Source organism: Dendropsophus ebraccatus, chromosome 2, assembly GCF_027789765.1.
Source record: "Dendropsophus ebraccatus isolate aDenEbr1 chromosome 2, aDenEbr1.pat, whole genome shotgun sequence".
Taxonomy (NCBI): Eukaryota; Metazoa; Chordata; class Amphibia; order Anura; family Hylidae; genus Dendropsophus; species Dendropsophus ebraccatus.
Window position 1 is genome coordinate 28,163,790 of NC_091455.1, and position 19,120 is coordinate 28,182,909.

The following is a 19,120-nucleotide window of genomic DNA, read 5'->3' on the forward strand; positions in this document are numbered from 1 at the left end:
GATTCTTCCGCTTAGAGGTAAATTATATCCTTGTGTCTTCCCTAAAAGTTCATATCTGTCATCTGTAATCGTCTCCATTCTTTCATGTAATTATCAGATTCTGACAGACGGGAACGTAACAATTCATCATGTACAATGTAGCTCCGCTATGTGACATTAGCTTTCAGGGTTTTTTCGTATAATGTAAAATATTTTTGCACAGAATGGAGAAATCCAATGTCCTGGACTTACATTGGACTAATGCATCTAACGGTTACCAACAAATATATCCTGATCTCTACGCCGGGTGATAACAACCAATGCTGGACATTACATTCTTTATAGAGGGTCAGTGCTTCGAGGTTTGTGTTCCTATTCTCCCCTTCAATTGGCTTTCCAGCTATTGTTGACGTTAGCTTTGACACCTGATATGCTAATTAGGGACTAGACTGTCAAGTGGGCGGGCACCACTGTGGGGCAACAATGGTTTTTCATACCATTATAGGTTCCCTTTAAGACTATTGTATATGGCTGGGCTAGTTAAAGACTATTCCTTTAAGCGATGATGATCTAGATTCTAGAACAACATCCAATAAAGATTGCCATGTAGCTCCCACACAATTGGCCATACAAGAATCAGGGCCTGTATACAACTGCTACCACTGGGGTCCCTATATCTATGTCCCTGATTGTGTTTATCTACAATTCAGGAACCCATGGCTGATCTGTCAATCTTCTGGTCGTGTAAGGTCTTGTGAGTAGGAACCGCATATAGGGGGAGATTTAACAAACATGGAGTAAGGTGAAATTGGCTCAGTTGCCCATAGCAACCAATCAGACTCCATCTTTTATTCCTCACAGACTCTTTGGAAAATGAAAGGTGGAATCTGATTGGTTGCTAGGGGCAACTGAGGGTAGTATTAGAGAAGTTTTCCGTTTCGCTGGTTGCTATGGTGATCCCGTCTCCTTTCCATCCATAATGTGACATTGCCGGAGCCCTTGTTACCCCCGGTATGGTATTGTGCAGGAGGGATTGTGCATCTGTTTAGCAGTAAATAACCATATAAGAATTATATTATTTCTATCATCCAGCAGGATTTATAAATCATGAGGATCCTAAGCAACAAGAAGCAATGTCGTTCACCCTGGACACAGCACAAAGTTTTCCGGCACAGCGGCTGAAGTCTGCCATTCTGTATATTAGGTAGAGATCCTGTCTTAATACATTATGTTCTCTTTGGTACGGTGAACATTTCTCGTATCATTATTTTGTCAAGTAACGTACTAAAAACTAGAGAAAGCTCTTCCAGCGCCTTCATTAATATTTCATTACAGCTGTGAACCATGCTGGGAATTGACAGCCCGCACTCCCAGCAACTACTTTATATTAGTGTCTTATATTAGTGTCTTATATTAGTGTCTTGCTTACCAGTCTGGAGATGGCGGAGCTACGGCCGACACCATCACTAATGCAGCTTCTAAATATTTTAATCGTATTTAATATCTTAATTCTGAAAGTCATTTTGGTTATTTTTTTTTTATTACAGCTTTTACATAAAACTTACTTGTAAGACAAATCGATGGACGGACGGAGGGACGGACGGAGGGACGGACGGACGGAGGGACGGACAGAGGGAGGGAGGGAGGGAGGGACGGACAGAGGGAGGGAGGGAGGGAGGGACGGAGGGACGGACGGACAGACAGACAGACAGACAGAGACAGATAGATAGATAGATAGATAGATAGATACGGATAAACCAGCAGCACTCAATTCTCTTAAAGTTCAAAAAACGTGTATTTATTCCATAACAAGTGCGACGTTTCAACCGCCTCTCACTGTCTTTTTCAAGCACGGAGTGCTTAGATAGATAGATAGATAGATAGATAATAGATAGATAGATACATGGCCGGCGTTAGGGGGGGGCAAGCAGGGCAAATGCCCAGGGCCCCCATCCCCCAGGGGCCCCCTAACGCAGTTCCAGTAGGAGAGGAGAGCACAGACAGCGTCCTCCAGCGTCTGGCAGTGATCCCCGGCTGCTGCTATCAGGGGTCACACAGAGGCTGCAGGACGCTGGGCTGGTGTCTGCTCCGTGTGTGTAGCTCCCCCTCCCCCTCCCTCCAGCTCCTCTCTGCACGTGACTTCCTCCTCTGGTGTGGAGCTGTCGGGACGATGGAGGAGAGGGCTGCCGGGTGAGGATGACAGCCTGCTGCTGCTGCAAGGTACATGAGGGGGATGTACCACTACACCCAGCATGCTGGAGGGAGTAAGTATACTGTATATGTAGTGTGTAATGTGTATGAATGTAGGTGTATAATGCATGAATGCAGTGTGTGTTACATGTCCTGTGTATAGTGTGTGGACTGGATGGTTTGTATCTGTATAATGTGTTTTCATGGGTGTGTGAGTGTGTGTATATATATATATATATATATATATATATATATAATGCTGTGTGTGTGTGTATATATATATATATATATATATATATATATATATATATATATATATATCTGTTTGTGATTGGGTGAATAAATCCTCACTATACACTACTGGAGTGCCGTCCTCGTGTTCAATTTTTTTATATATATATATATATATATATATATATATATATAATGGTGTGTGTGTATATATATATATATATATATATATATATATATATATATATATATATAAAATGGTGTGTGTGTGTGTGTGTATATATATATATATATAATGGTGTGTGTATATATGTATATATATATATATATATATATATATATATATATATATATATACAATGGTGTGTGTGTATTAGCACTGCTGACTCCAAGTGTTGAGGTGAATAGACTGTATATAGGAGCTGCAGCCATTCTCTGGCCTCATCAGTCCTATGTAATTGCTGCAGGTGACCACTGAGGCCGCTGATTGGCTGCAGCTCCTATGTATATAAGGCGATACGGTGAGAAAAAAAAATAAGGTGGTATTCAGTCCTTAGGTGGTGGTCACTGTATGGCGGTAATATTGGTCTGTATATAGAGTTATTATGTGGCGGTCACTCTTTGGCATTAATATTGCTCTGTATATAGTGTATATATAGTCATTACTGCCATAGATTGACTACCACATAATGACACTATATACAGACCAATATTACCGCCATACAGTGACCACCACATAATGACTATATACACTATATACAGACCAATAGTACAGCCATAGAGTGATCGCCACATAATATTGGTCTGGATACAGAGTCATTATGCAGTGGTCAATCTATGGCGGTAATATTGGTCTGTATATAGTGTGTATATAGAGTTATGTGGCGGTCACTCTATGGCGGTAATATTGGTCTGTATATAGTGTGTATATAGAGTTATGTGGTGGTCACTGTATGGCAGTAATATTGGTCTGTATATAGAGTTATTATGTGGTGGTCAGTCTATGGCGGTAATATTGGTCTGTATATAGAGCCATTATGCGGTGGTCACTCTTTGGCAATAATATTGGTCTGTATAAAGTGTCATTATGCAGTGGTCACTCTTTGGCAATAATATTGGTCGGTATATAGTGTATATATAGTCATTACTGCCATAGATTGACCACCACATAATGATATTGCCAAATTGCCGCCATACAGTGACCACCACATAATGACTCTATATATAAACTATATACAGACCAAAAGTACAGCCATAGAGTTACAGACACATAATATTGGTCTGTATACAGTGTATATAGAGTCATTCATTATACAGTGGTCAGTCTATAGCGGTAATATTGGTCTGTATATAGTGTATATAAAGAGTCATGCGGTGGTCACTCTATGGCGGTAATATTGGTCTGTATATAGTGTATATAAAGTCATTATGGGGCGGTCATTTTATGGTGGTAATATTAGCCTATATATAGTGTGTTTTCTTCAATAACGGTATGGAGGTAATATTTGGTCCTGATTATAGTGATTTTTTTATTTTATTTTTTTAATGCAATTCATATAAATAGTTCTTGTGTTTACACCACTAGTGGCAGTCCTGACATGTAGGGGCAGTCCTGACATGTAGGGGCAGTCCTGGCATTTAGCGGCAGTCCTGGCATGTAGGGGCAGTCCCATAATGTAGCGGCAGTCCCAGAATGTAGCGGCAGTCCCATAATATAGGGGCAGTCCCATAATGTAGCGGCAGTCCCGGCATGTAGCGGCAGTCCCGGCATGTAGCGGCAGTCCTGACATGTAGCGGCAGTCCTGACATGTAGCGGCAGTCCCGACATGTAGCGGCAGTCCCGACATGTAGCGGCAGACCCATAATGTAGCTGCAGTCCTGACATGTAGCGGCAGTCCTGGCATATAGCGGCAGTCCCGGCATGTAACCTTCTGAACTGAGTAAGGGCCCTAATACATGGAGCGAAAATTGTCCGAATCAGGACGCTATCGCTCTGAGAGGACACTGGGGAACATGATCAGGTAGTATATATCACAGACAAGGCCTGAGGACACCGGGGAACATGATCAGGTAGTATATATCTTTATTGTTTACTATATACAGCAAGGATTGCACACACATCACTAATGATATACTGTATATATACACATAGGGGGGGAAATTTATCAAAGATGGTGTAAAATGAAACTGGCTCAGTTGCCCCTAGCAACCAATCAGATTCCACCTTTCATTACTCAGATTCTAAGTAGGTGGAATCTGATTGGTTGCTAGGGGCAACTGAGCCAATTCTTCTTTACACTAGTTTGATAAATCTCCTCCATAGCTTTTGCTGCATCATAAAAGAGCCATGTAGTAGGCTCTCTAAGCGAGCTCCATTCTACCAGATTGGCGCTCGCTTCTGCGGAATATCAGGCCGTGTAATACGGCCTTAAAAGTGGCCGTACACTTCCAATAACTGCTGGCTGAACAATCCTTCAGCTGACAATTATCTGTCCCATCCGGTCCCGTCCTCCCCATACACAGAAATTTGGCACATCTGAGTGTTCCTGTGTTCTCTATGAGAAGGGAAAGCCATAGCCATACAGATCTGATGCCGGCTTATCTCTCTGAGAACAAAGAGGTTGGGCGTTGATTTTCCATCAAGCTCGACCCCCTATGTCCACTGATATCATCTGTCAGAGGACTGTCCAGAGAGCCCCATACACCTTACGCTGATGGCCGAACCCACCAGGAGCAACAGGTACCACCAACAAAAGAGTAACATGTATGGGGACCTTAAATTGTTGCTAAAATATTTCAGCATTTGGGGCCCCACCTTTAACTTTGCCCAGGGCCACATCTAGTCTAAAACCGGCCCTGGATAGATAGATAGATAGATAGATAGATAGGAGATAGATAGATAGATAGATAGATAGATAGATAGATAGATAGGAGATAGATAGATAGATAGATAGATAGATAGATAGATAGATAGATAGGTAGGAGATAGATAGATATAGATAGATAGATAGATAGATAGATAGATAGATAGATAGATAGATAGATAATAGATAGATAGATAGGAGATAGATAGATAGATAGATAGATAGATAGATAGATAGATAGATAGATAGGAGATAGATAGATAGATAGATAGGGATAAACCAGCAGCACTCCATTCTATTAAAGTTCAAAAAACGTGTATTTATTCCATAACAAGTGCGACGTTTCAACCGTCTCTCACGGTCTTTTTCAAGCACGGAGTGCTTAGATAGATAGATAGATAGATAGATAGATAGATAGATAGATAGATAGATATGCAAAAAAGGGGTCCATGGAGCCTCAAAACACGGGAATAGCCAGATATCCCTCTCTCCAGAGAAGGAAGCCCATTGCCAAGGGGTGCCTCCTAGTGGGGAGAGCACCAAACCACCCTGATAAGTAGTCCCTCAGGTCCTCACTCTGTTGCGAGCTTTGGGACCTAAATAGGGAAACACCAGGGTATTTTGTATGGGACAATCAATGGAGACTCGTAAATGAGTACTCCATTGGAATTTTTCACTGTTCTCACTGAGTTCAGTGATTGTTGTGTTTTGTTGGTCTATTTATCATTGCCCCAGTAGCCAGAATCCTGCTCCACACTGATGAGGGGCAAATAACCTGAAACTGCAGTCTGTGGATGGATGCCTAGCCTTGGTTACCCTTGTCTTATGTCGTTATACTCGCCACAGAGTTAGACTTTGACTCACAGGGGCCACCCTGGTGTTTCCCTATTTAGGTCCCAAAGCTCGCAACAGAGTGAGGACCTGAGGGACTACGTATCAGGGTGGTTTGGTGCTCTCCCCACTAGGAGGCACCCCTTGGCAATGGGCTTCCTTCTCTGGAGAGAGGGATATCTGGCTATTCCCATGTTTTGAGACTCGTAACTGAGGCTCCACGGACCGCTTTTTTGCATATTCAAATTTTGTATGGGACAATCAATGGAGACTCGTAAATGAGTACTCCATTGGAATTTTTCACTGATAGATAGATAGATAGATAGATATGCAGTGTCCCAGAACACGCTGTCTGTTTCTCACTGTCAGTTCACTTTTGCTATTACAGCCATGCTTGTTCTGGAAACTATTTGCACTGCAACTGTGACTATATAGTTCCTATTATTCTCAGGTTCCTTTATATTTCACATGTGTTTAACTCTGTGCAGTGGTATGCAAAGGCTGAGGATCACGTGACCAAGCCCTGTAACCATGGTTCCTCCAATGGCCGTCGAGCTTTGGCCAGGGGTTACCATGTGACTTCCTCTTGCCAGTGAGTCTTCTCCCTGCTCCCAAGCAAGGAGGTTGTGTTCCTGTGTGTCCCTCTTCACCTTCAGAAGAGTGGACTTGGTGCTCTGCTGTACAGATCCTGGATGTTCAACTGCTCAAGTGCCATGAGTATCTCCTCCTCATCTGGGTGTCGTTTCTGTTATTCCTCTTCTCAACAAGTCAAGATATTCACAGCAAGTATTCTAATCCACCCAGCATCTCTATTCCTCTCTCACTACTACTCCCATCATCCGGCACGTTTCACCTCAGCCTATGCAGCACCACCTTAGCTCTGTCTATATAAGTCTGCTATATACCCGGTTGCATCCGGAAGAGACTGTTGCTACCAGTTACCTCAGTTACAATAAAAGTGTAACCACCGCTGTTACTGAACCCTGGCATTGGTGTCCGTTTTCTGGTGCCCTGACTAGGTACAGCGAAGAATCGCATGCCCAGTAGCAATTATACCGCAGTATCTGCAGACCGATCCCTCAGCTGTGCCATCCTCAGGCCCTATACTGTGACAAGCCTATACCCTGCAGCTGCCCCAGTTCCTGCCCGCTCACAACACCTGCACTGCGAAGTGACCCTCACGGGTCAGGGCATCGCAGATAGATAGATAGATAGATAGATAATAGATGATAGATAGATAGGAGATAGATAGATAATAGATAGATAGATTAATAGATAGATAGATAGATAGATAATAGATAGATAGATAGATAGATAGATAGATAGATAGATAGATAGATAGATAATAGATAGATAATAGATAGATAATAGATAGATAGATAGATAGGAGATAGATAGATAGATAGATAGATAGATAGATAGATAGATAGATAGATAGATAGATAGATAACATTGGACTAGGCTTCCAAGTATCCTTACAGTTCCTGTACACCTGGTGGGTTGGCAAATGTCTATAGTATATGGCGAGCTCCTGACTCTCCTCTAACAGATGGTCTCATGAGAAGGAAGGGTTGTATATATTGGATTTCAACTTCCCTAGAGGAAACAAGGTGGGCTGTGTGACTGCTCTCATAGTCATAACAAAATAAATCCATGTGTATAGGGAAATCAGGAAAATGGCCGTCAGCCGAACAAACATCTCTAAACTTTTTGTTATTTTTTTCTGCTCTCAGCTGTTGTGTTGTGAGAAGCGTAATTGGTTTGCATTGGTACCGCACTGTTTCTTTGTTTTTTTTTTCTCCTCTTTTTGTTATACAATAGTGATATTTTTTCCACCGTTTTTGAATACAGAAGTAAACAAGGTCTGAGTCACCTAAGGACATTAGAGTAAAAGGAATCAGCATTTGCCATTCACAAGCACTTACGGATTACTACAGGTCCGCAGAGCTCTCCTCCTGCTGCTTTTATAAAATGTTAAACCATTCTACAGCCGCTCCTGTGATTACAGAAATACAGAAAACAGATGGAACGACGGCCAAAAAGAATTCGGAAGAAACAAAAATATATTTTATTATTCTACTATATGTAGTTTGTAGGATTGCATTTGGATACTCCGGTGTTGTTTTCTGATAACTGCCCCTTACTATGGGCTCTGCTGGGCATCCAAACACCATAGAATTCCCCAGTCATAGAGGCTATTAGCTAAAGTAGACGTTTGATTGTAAAGTGGTACGGCCAATAACCAATTTTTGCTGCCAGAAGACGTTCCCCAAAAATGCACACTTTCCCAGTAAGGCTGGGTTCACACTATGTTTTTGCAATCCGTTTTTTTCATGCATTTTTTGCAAAGAAATGGATAAAAAAAAAAACAGATGAAAAAAATAGATGCATGAATTCCATTATAAAAAAAATAAGGATCAAAAATGAGGATCAAATAAGGATTCAATGGAAAAACGGATCAAAACGGATCCACACACATGCATCCGTTTTTTCCATTCGTTTTTCATCCATTTTTTGCAAAAAATGGATGACAAAAACAGATTGCAGAAACGTAGTGTGAACCCAGCCTAAAGTATTGAAGGTTAATATTTCAAGCAAAAATTTAGCAATAGGTCGAGTTCACACATACTATATCCGCTGCGGATCCCTACACTGTCACTTTCAATGAGATTACATACTCACAGCGGAATTGTCATCCTGCTGCAAGTATATAAAAGGCAGCCCCCTTAACTCTCCGCCGCTCGGTACATACCGCTCGGTTCGGTTGCTCCGGTTGCGTCTGGACGTTTGCTCAGCCAATCAGTGGCTGTGGTTGGCTGAGCGGGATTACCAGAAGCATGCCGGAGCGCCGACCGAGCGGCAGCGAGTTGCAGGGATTTCCTTTTTTATACTTGCAGCGGGATGACAATTCCACTGCGAACCTACAATAAAATCCGCTGTGGGTGCATTATGTGTGAACCCACCCATAAGGGGTAAAATCCCCTTTGGCTGATTGGCATCGGATGTAGGGGGTATTTACCCTTAAAAAGTGTTAGGCTGGGATCACACTGCGGCTTTGCTATCCGTTTCATGGATCCGTTTAATAGAAGAAGAAAAAAACAGATGAAAAAACGGATGCATTTGTGTGCATTCATTTGGATCCGTTTTGCCATTGATTTGGCCATTGAATGAGCATTGCTAGAAATGTTTCTTCAGATGATAATTGTGCCATGTAAAAGTGTCAGTGATCAGCCGAGGAGCAGAAAAAGGCCCAATTCTTAGCTGATCGCGTCATTTGTACCACACTAAAATACAGTATATCGCTATAGCCACACATCTCTCTGTGTAAATGGGGGATATGCAGCTGTCAACAATATATATTCAAATGGCCACACAAACAATGCAGGGATCGTTCTTGCGGCCCGGAAACGTGACTGATCTCACCTTCTGAAGGCACTGCAAATGCAATCAGCGAACGTCTGCGACCTTGCGCAACCCCGTAATGAGCCATGTAAAAGGACCTTAAAGGGGTATTCTAGGCTGGGGTTATTTTTAGTGCATGGCCAGGGAGGGGGTTGATATAGAGGCTGCCGGTCACTTACCTCCCCGATTCCAGTGTCGGGTCCCGGATCGCGCCACCCCATTCTTCCGTCCCGCTGCCGCTTCCTGGTCTGAGCGGCAGCTTAAGACGTAATGTGTCAAGGCAACTCGGCCAAGGCGCCACCCCACTACAACCGCTGAATGGCTGAGCTGGTGTCAGAGGTTGCTGGACTATGACACCTAAGAGACAGTAGAGAGTAGAGAACACTATCTATCTCCTCCTTGCTGCACTATAACCTCTTAGTAGGATGGTCATTTCAGTTTTGCAGTGTAGACTTGGACAGGGTCAGCAGTGTCATCTCATCATCATTAGAGGGTGGAGGCCTTATCCGTTAGATTAAATTTTAATTAAATTTGGATAAGTTTAATCCTTGGATTGGAAGGGGGCCAAACAATCAGGCTGATGGGGAGCGAGGGGAGCTGGGTGCCTCACACACAGCCATGGCGCCGAGCAGGTAATGTATGCTCTGGGGGGGTAAAGGGGCTGCATGCGGTGGGGGGGTAAAGGGGCCAGGTTACATATAATATGGGATATGTAACCCATAGACCTTTACACTACCAGGATCCGCAGCGGATTTCGATGCAAACTCGCAGCAAACAAACTTGCTTCTGTACAAATTCTTCAATCTTTTTTTCTTTTTTTGTATTTCGAACCAATGAAGGTTGAGTAAAGGATTAAGTAAAGGATTGCGCACGCTGTCTTTACCTCCATCGCACACAGAAAACCTTTACCCTTTATAGAAATTTCTAGAGGAGCCTGACACAAATGACTGCAGATTGTTTCATGTAATGAACTCATTTAGAGGGACATGGTCCTGTCATGTAAATTGAACGGCCGGGATTACAGCCCTCTGGAGGAACATGCAAGTGATGTATAATGGATAACGTTAGAATAAGCAGATGTCACCTTAACTGGAAAAGCACTTGGACTTCAGATGTGATTAAAATGATGTTACATGGGAACAGTATATTGCTTTAAAGGCCATTCTGCAACATAGGAGGACATCAGTGTTATGGATAGATAGATAGATAGATAGATAGATAGATAGATAGATAGATAGATAGATAGATAGGATATAGATAGAAGATAGATAGATAGATAGATAGATAGATAGATAGATAGATAGATAACAGATAGATAGATAGGAGATAGATAGATAGATAGATAGGTAGATAGACAGGAGATAGATAGATAGATGATAGATAGATAGATAGATAGATAGATAGATAGATAGATAGATAATAGATAGATAGATAGATAGATAGATAGATAGAAGATAGATAGATAGATAGATGATAGATAGATAGGAGATAGATAATAGGAAAAATATATAGAAATTTCTCCTAATGATAATATACATAGACCTTAATGGAACAGCTCCAGTCTGCTAGTTGTCTTGAAGCATGTGTTCAATTTCTCTACAGCGCCACCACAGGATACATAAAGTATTACATACTATGTATTGAAATTAATAGACTGTCTGATATACAAATACACAAAGTCCTCCAGAGTGGTGGACACTCTTTGTAGCTCCACTGTGTTCTGTGGTAATCCTGAATATTCATTGAGAATTTTAATTCTTAATTTACTGATTAGGTTTTTTTGACTTTCTTGTTTTCTTTAAATCTTTCAATTGTTATTATTATTATTTTTTATTTTATTATTATTTTTTTTTAAACATCAACTTACTATAAAGTAAAAGAAAAGAGACTTATATTAGCCGCTGTTCTGCCTGGTCTGATCTTGTCTATGAAGTCACTTAACCTTTCGGTATGTCCTGGAATACATATTAAGTTAAGATGGAATCTGGAGGTGTTGCTAAGTGCTGGGATTATGTGGGATCATAAATAGAACATTAAGAACATTTTTTGACGGTTTTCATCTATTCATAAAGAAGCTCATTATTGTTGAACTCCATTTGCAGAATTACTTTACTGTAACTTAATAATAAATTCCGGGCCCCCTCTGCCGCTGTGCACTCCCTATCAAGGGCTTCTCATGTGCCCCAGCTAGTAATGACTTTCTGTACTGATGGCCTCTCTGTCTGTACATGTAATATACACAATATATGTGGTCACTGAATATTAGAAATTGGAGTATTACCCATGGAGACACACTGCAAAGCTGCTTGGTTGTCACTAGTGTTGAGCAAGCACTAAAATGCTTCAAGGGGTTGTCTAGCAAAAATCTCAAGTCTTCAAATACTTTTCAGCTGCTGTATGTTTTGCAGGACATGTTTTATTTTCAGTCTGACACAGTGCTCTCTGCTGACATCTCTGGTCGAGACAGGAACCGTGTCTCGGTTTTCTATAAATCCCCATAGAAAACCTCTCCTGCTCTATGCAGTTCCTGTCTCGGACAGATATGTCAGGAGAGAGCGCTGTGTCAGACTGAAAATAAAACATTTCCTGCAAAACATACAGCAGCTGAGAAGTATTTGAAGACTTGAGATTTTTTAATAGAAGTAAATTATAAATCTATATAACTTTCTGACACCAGTTGACTTGAAAAAAAAAAAAAAAATTTGCTGGACAACCCCTTTAAGTTCTCTTTACTCCAGTCACAAACCCCAGTAAAATCGATGGAAGACTCGAGCATTTAACCAGGTGAACTTCAATTTGGCAGAGCGGAGGGGGCCTGGTTAATCTATTTAATTATTATTATTATTATTATTATTATTATTATTATTATTATTATTTTATTTGACCCCTTGAAAGGGTGTTTAAATGAAATATACAAACATAAGAATGAACAAATTCAAACACAAGAATATACAACAAATGAACAAATATACAAACACAAAAATTAGCATTGCAGCTTTAGCACTATGCCAGTAATTTTAATATATTTCATTTAAACACCCCTTCAAGGGGCTAAATAAAAAAAAAAAAAAAAAAAAAAAAAAAGGACTGAAAAAATTAAACAGTTTACTGCGACGGGCGGGAGATGTAATGGATGGCTGAACGAGCACCACCACGGCGGGGCATGCTCGCTCAACACTAGTTGTCATTGAATTAATCATTGGCTATTTCCCCGACACCAAAGATAACATCGTACATGGAAGATGCATGTTCCTTGCAGCACATCTGGTTTCTGTCTTCCTGTTCTCTTTGCTGTCATAATAGAATTATATATATATATTTATTCCACGTATATAATAAAATCAATCCCCCGGCCCCAACTGAGTAATGTGTTTACTCCTTCTAGGATCAGACGCTATTCATGTAATAATAAGAGTCTGGGGGCACCTGGAAAGGAAGGGGGGGGGGGGGCACCTACTTGTTCCGAGCACTGTCAGGTGCTATGTATAAGGATGGAAGGAACACGTGTATTATGCTTTATCCATTGCACGGATACTGCTCTTTTCTGAGTCAGGCTGTTAAATATAAAGATGGATCAATCCAGCGACTGTCAAGGATAAGCTCTTAAATGGATTAGGAAATTACAGGCAATTTGACTCATTGTGCAAAGGAATCCTACACATTACATTTCGAGAGTCATCACTGTCTTATCCTTCTCCTCCCGCCTCTCAGTATTGACAAATGAAGTCATAAAAAATATCAAATGCTTCACTTTTCATTTAGTCGATAAAAACTAGAAGAAGATATATGTCCTATTAACCCGATGCTCTAAGAGGATTAAACCATGAGAGCCAGGGCTGACCATTGAGGGTGTACCGATACCCGCACTACCTGTCATAGCCATAGAGGGTGCTACAGGCCCTGATGAGCAAACCGAATCCTACTGCTTTACCAACTTTGCAAAAATTTGGTTTAGTGCCAAACAGAACTATTTGGCACAGTTCATAAAGAGTTTGTAAAGATGGTGGCCGCACAATTTAATACACATAAAAAACAAAAAAAGGGTATGCTCACCTGTCCAGTTGCCCTCCTCCAGGTCTCCAGTGTTCCCAGCCACCTCCAGCACAATCACTGACTGAGATAGGACAGCGCTACAGCCAGTGATTGGCTGAGCAGGCTGTCACTCTCATCATAGGAGTGACAGCTCAGCCACCCTAAAAAAGCAATCCAAAAGCCAGCACACCACACTAACACTTCACCACTGCAAACCAACACTGCAAACTATTTGATCAAATAGAATGTACCAACTCATGTGTATCATGTTAAGGTGACCCCACAGAGAGTTCAAAGCTACACTAACAATGAGGAATTCTCACAAATTTTCAGGCGGATTCCGCGCCAAAATGTGTGCGGAATGCGCCCGTAATTCCGCCTGTGAAGAATTAACATTGTGAATGTACTGTACATTGGCTTTAATGGGCTTTCCACTTATTTGTTCACACAGCGGAATTTCCTCGCTGAAAATTCTGCCGCGGATCTGCTTTCCGTCCGAATAATTGACATGTCAATTCTTTGGGTGGATTCCGCTAGAGGAATCCTATAGAAGTCAATGGGGCTTGAAATTCTGCTTGAATTCTGTTTGCATTTCACTTGAATTCCACTCACATTCCGCTCGAATTCTGCCAGAGCAGAATAGGCAAGGAATTTCATGCAGAAAACTTTCCTCGCAAATTCCCTGAGAATTCCTCAGTGTGAACCCAGCCTAAGGGTCCTATTCCACGGGCCGATGGGGGCCCGATCAATAATGTAAACGAGTGACAATCCGCGGCGGTCCTGGCCAGTGATTGGCTGAGCAGTCTGTCAGCTAAGACAACTAAACTCAACTGAACTCTTTGTAACACACCTACAGGGAGGGAGCCACACCCGCCACATGTGACACACAAAAAATGCAATCCAAAAGCCAGCACACCACACTAACACTTGTTCACACTATGCAGTTAGCATGCAGCCGTGGCTAACAAAGAGACAAAAATAAAAAATTGCTGGAGCAAACTGCAAGTCTCATCTCAGTCAGTGATTGGCTGAGCGGGCTAAGGTGGCTGCGGAGGACAACGGAGACTGGAGAAGCAAGACACCAGAGGAGCGCGGACAGGTAAGTATTGATCAGCGAATGTAATGAACAGCACTAAAACAGCTAAATGCTTGCAATTATTTAGCTGTTTTAGTGCAATTCAAAGGCAGCAGGCTGACAAGCCGAGCCTTGCGAATCGCTTTGCTTTACTAGTGTGGTTTCCCACCAAGGGTGTTGCTATTGGTTATACCCCTTGCAAAAGCCTGTACTTTTGAATGTAAGTGGTGATGTAGTAGTGTTAAAGAGGACCTGTCACCCCGCGTGCCGGGGCAAAGCCCAGCCGACCCCCCGGTGGAGAACCTTATACTTACCCCGTGCACAAAGTCCCGCTCCTGGACCCGCTTCCGTTGCTGAGATATCGCCGTCGGAAGCCCAGCGTGCACTCTTCAGAGTCCGACGCTCATAGAGAATGAATGTAGCCGTCATTCTCTATGAGCGTCGGACTTCTCTGATGAGCGCGCTGGGCTTCCGACAGCGACATCTCGAAAATGGGAGCGGGTCCAGGAGCGGGACTCTGTGCACGGGGTAAGTATAAGGGTCTCCACCGGGGTGTTGGCCGGGCTATGCCCCGGCATGGGGGGGGGGGGCGGCAGGTTCTCTTTAAAGTTGTAAGTATTGTAAGTATATGCACTTAGTTATTGCACATAGATCTGTAGACCAATGAGCGTGTTTTCTTCTTCTGTCCTATCATTTCTCTCTTTACTCTTTACATATACACTCTTCACCCATTCACAGCACACCTTACACGGACTTACTTTTGTCACTAGAGTCAGTAGAGGAAGGTCACAAGCTAGAACGCTCTCTACAGTGGTACAGTGGCCCCCCGCCAGGTCCCCAGTCTCATTGTGCCATCTAGAAGCAGACTCAGGCGCATGAAGCTAGCTTTTTCTTCTTCAGTAACTCCACTCAGCACTGTGCAGTGTTAAACCCTTCTTTAGGACAAGTTAGAGACAAGAAGAGTCACCATGCAGGACAGTATCCACATGGCAAGGCTAGGAAATGATCCGAATGGAGAAAAGTTTCTAGAAGCCTATGAACTCTATCTCACAGTGCGGGTGTCAGCAGGGAACCCTCAGCATTCCGCTCATCCCGGGTAACAAGGTCTGGAGCTTGTGTCACCCACTAGGACGGGTCCCCCAACACTGGTCGGGCAAGAGGTGGTGCAAAGACCCAAAGCTCAAAGCACAGGCACAAGTATTCTTTATTTATTCTCAAGTATTCTTCTACCTTATCCTCCAACAACCCGGCAGAGCATAGTACTAATTGGGTTGGGACTCTCTACTCCTCTCTACTCTCCTGATTCTCTACTCTCAGCATGCAACTCAGTCCACATGACTGTACTACTTCCTATCCGCTCACTACAGATCTTGATCCTAACTTATCAAGTGTTTATTAAGTGTAAAGTATCCTTTCAAGGCAAATCTGTATGACTTGCTGTATACAAGTATTCTACAAGTAAAAATGTGGTGTGGACTCCGGCACTCCAAGCGTGGCAGCTAAAACATAAATTTTAATAATTAAGATTAAAACATGGTGCATACAAAGGGTCCAACGCGTTTCACGCGATTGCGCTTAATCAACATTTTTGTTGAACTGTTCCGTTACCAGTGCCTGGCCAGCAGCGGACTTCTGTGCACCCTCCACCCTTCGGGTTGCTGCAAGAAAGAAACATGCCCTGGTGAGCTGAATCCTTTTTCCTATTTTTGTATTCTACAAGTAAAGCAGAGTTATTTATGATAAAGGGACTCTGTGATTCCTCACCTCACACCAACACAGCACACCAACACTTCTTGGGTAATCTCTCCGTTCTGTGAGTGGCAGTGGCAAAAGTCCGGGGAGGGGGTCACTACTCCACTCCGGACCACTGTGACAACAGCCCAAGGGACCCCGCAACAGCCCGGCAGGTCATTGACCACAGGGGAACAAGGTATAACCGGCTCTATAAAAGCAGGTGTGCCATCATACCTGTGTGCCCAACCAGCACTGGCATCACGGCTCAACATCATTGGGCCTGGCTATATGTCGGCCAACCAGCATAGGACTGGCAACAGACCTCACCATCTGGCAAGTGACCGCCCGTCCCTCCTCCATACCACCGCAGGAGATCACCACACTAGTAATGTAAATTTGCTGATCCCTAATTCCAATTCTGCTACTGGCGACCGTGTGTACTACATCTCCCAGCTATTCACTGCCCAACAGTCACCAAACAGGTTGGGTAACACAGAGGCTAAAGAGTTAAGGCCCTATTACATGAAGCAATTATCCGCTGTATTTGGCTGACATCGGCCATGGCGGCGTTTAGTTGAAATGTCAAAATGAAATGAAATAACAATCTGCTTTCGTTGCTTTGTGTAATAGGAGTGGCGGCAGCAGACCGCGGCTATCTTCTAGGAGCCGCCCAGATGATTTAGCGATCACCCGGGCAGTACCCTCCCTTGTTTGCTCCTCTGCATCGCCCCATGTAATAGTCCAACCCAACAAGTTTATCTAGACCATCATGGTTCCTGAAACCCATTGAAGCCCTGTCATGAACGTTAAAGACTCCCAACTTTTTGGTTATTTAAAAAAAAAAAATCTTGGGCCCATGTTTTAACTTTGACAACCCAGCCACTCGGTGCTAACTCATTGACGTGTCTGTAAACAGTTTTATAAGCAGCGCATTCTCATCCCTGCACCTGCGGATTATACGGAGATAAGTGCCTCTACTTGTCTATTCCGGCAGAAGCATCCTGTCACTGATCACTTTGCAGGGAATTTTACCTTCTGCTCCAATCAATGATTGACTGACATCTAGTGCTCCTTCTCTGTTCAAGAAATGGTTCCGGAGCAGATGTGTGTAATATACAGGTATGTGTCCAAGGCGTTACGTCAGATGCTGTTCTTTTTGTAATCACAGTTAAAATGTCTTCTTTATTGAAAAATCTTCATTTATAAACCATTCAGAGTGTGGAGCAGTCGGCGGGGGACACCGCTCTGTAGCTAACAGTGTAACAGCCATTTCCCGCACACATGCGCACTTCCTCAGGTGTCTGAGGAAGCGCCCATGCGCGCGGGAAACAGCTGTTACACTGTAAGCTACTGAGCGCCGTCCCCCGCCAACTGCTACACACTCTGAATGATTTTTAAATGAAGATTTATAAATAAAGAAGACATTTTAACAGTGAGTGCCTCCTTACCTTCTTTTTCATGGAATGATACATTGTTGCTAACACTGCGTTTCCTTGGGAGAGCACCCCGCTACATATTGCCGCTATATCAGCATACATCGGCCATTTTGTGTGGTTAATTAGTGCCGGCCTGCTGTTTCTTTCTGTAGCACATTGTTCTTTTTGTAATGGTTGAGCATGCTTCCCAGCAATGGTGAGCAGGAATCTCCTCCATGGGCAAAATGTAAAAAACAAATTTGCAATTGTCATATTTATTTTAAAGGGGTTATCCAGTGCTACAAAAACATGGCCACTTTCTTTCAGAGACAACACGACTCTTGTCTCCAGTTCAGGTGCGGTTTGCAATCACACTCCATTCACTTCAATAGAACTTAGCAGCAGAACCATGCCCAAGCTGGAGACAAGATTGGAGCTGTCTCTGGAGGAAAGTGGCCATGTTTTTGTACAGCCTATGCCAATGGCTGTTTCCCAGTTTTCTATGCGTTCCTTAGGCTGTATTCACCCGCTGCACGGAGCCGGCAGACAGCGGGAGTCAGATGCCGATAGTTCAGGTTCTGCTTATCTGTACTAATGATGAGTGAACTTGCTGAACGTTCAGATTCATGCTCGGCATTTGACACCTGGTGGAACGGGTGTCAAATGCTAAGCGTTCTAGTTTACATGGACCAGAACGTTTGACACGTTCCCTTATCATGACGAATATCATGTGATGGCGTCCCATATCATTATACCAGCAGGGGGCAGTGTGTTGTTCCCCAGCAAAGGCAGGATTGAAGCTCTCACCGCAAGGATTTATACCCTAACCAGATCGTGGTCAAATCCCAAACAAAACCTGGAGTCATCACTCTGCCCTGGTCTGTATGGTGGACAAAGAAACTGTGGGAGAAGCTAAGTTTCATTGGAAAATCAAATAGTCCTCAGTACTAGAGGTCTGTCTGGGTTGCCCAGAGACCTGTATCGGTGTCTACGAGTTACCACTGCTCCCAACACCTCCTAGAACTTTGTTTAGAACATCCTAGATGGTGGGCAGTTCATGGAAAAGACCATCCTGTCTCTCTCCGTCCAATGATGCCCCCTCTTTAAGTCTGTCAAAATGTGCAAAATCTATTAGAGTGCAACATGGAGGCATGTCTGTCTCACTAAGAGGTCCACCTGCAGTAACCTAGGGTTGCGGGGTGTTGTTAGCAGTGGGCTTGGTGTTGGTGTACCGACTAGGCACTTGTCACGGTGGCCATGAGTGGTATGCCCACCCCCGGGTATACTGACACTGGCTTTGTAAAGGTAGAACAAGGTGTGTAGGTGCAGGTGCAAAATGACCAGAGTCCAGCACTTAAACAAGAACG

General features: G+C 43.1%; 1 long non-coding RNA gene across 2 annotated transcripts in view; it reads left to right on the forward strand.

The window, feature by feature from the left end:
• The first annotated feature begins 903 nt into the window (after positions 1 to 903).
• LOC138784330 (uncharacterized) overlaps positions 904 to 19,120 on the forward strand; it is a 34,751-nt gene continuing 16,534 nt past the window's right edge. Inside the window, exons 1-2 of one of the 2 annotated variants that reach the window (XR_011361819.1) lie at positions 904 to 990; positions 1,075 to 1,183. This is a non-coding gene — a long non-coding RNA (uncharacterized lncRNA). Of the gene's footprint in view, positions 991 to 1,071; positions 1,184 to 19,120 lie in introns of both variants that reach the window. The other variant, XR_011361818.1, reaches the window with a different exon arrangement.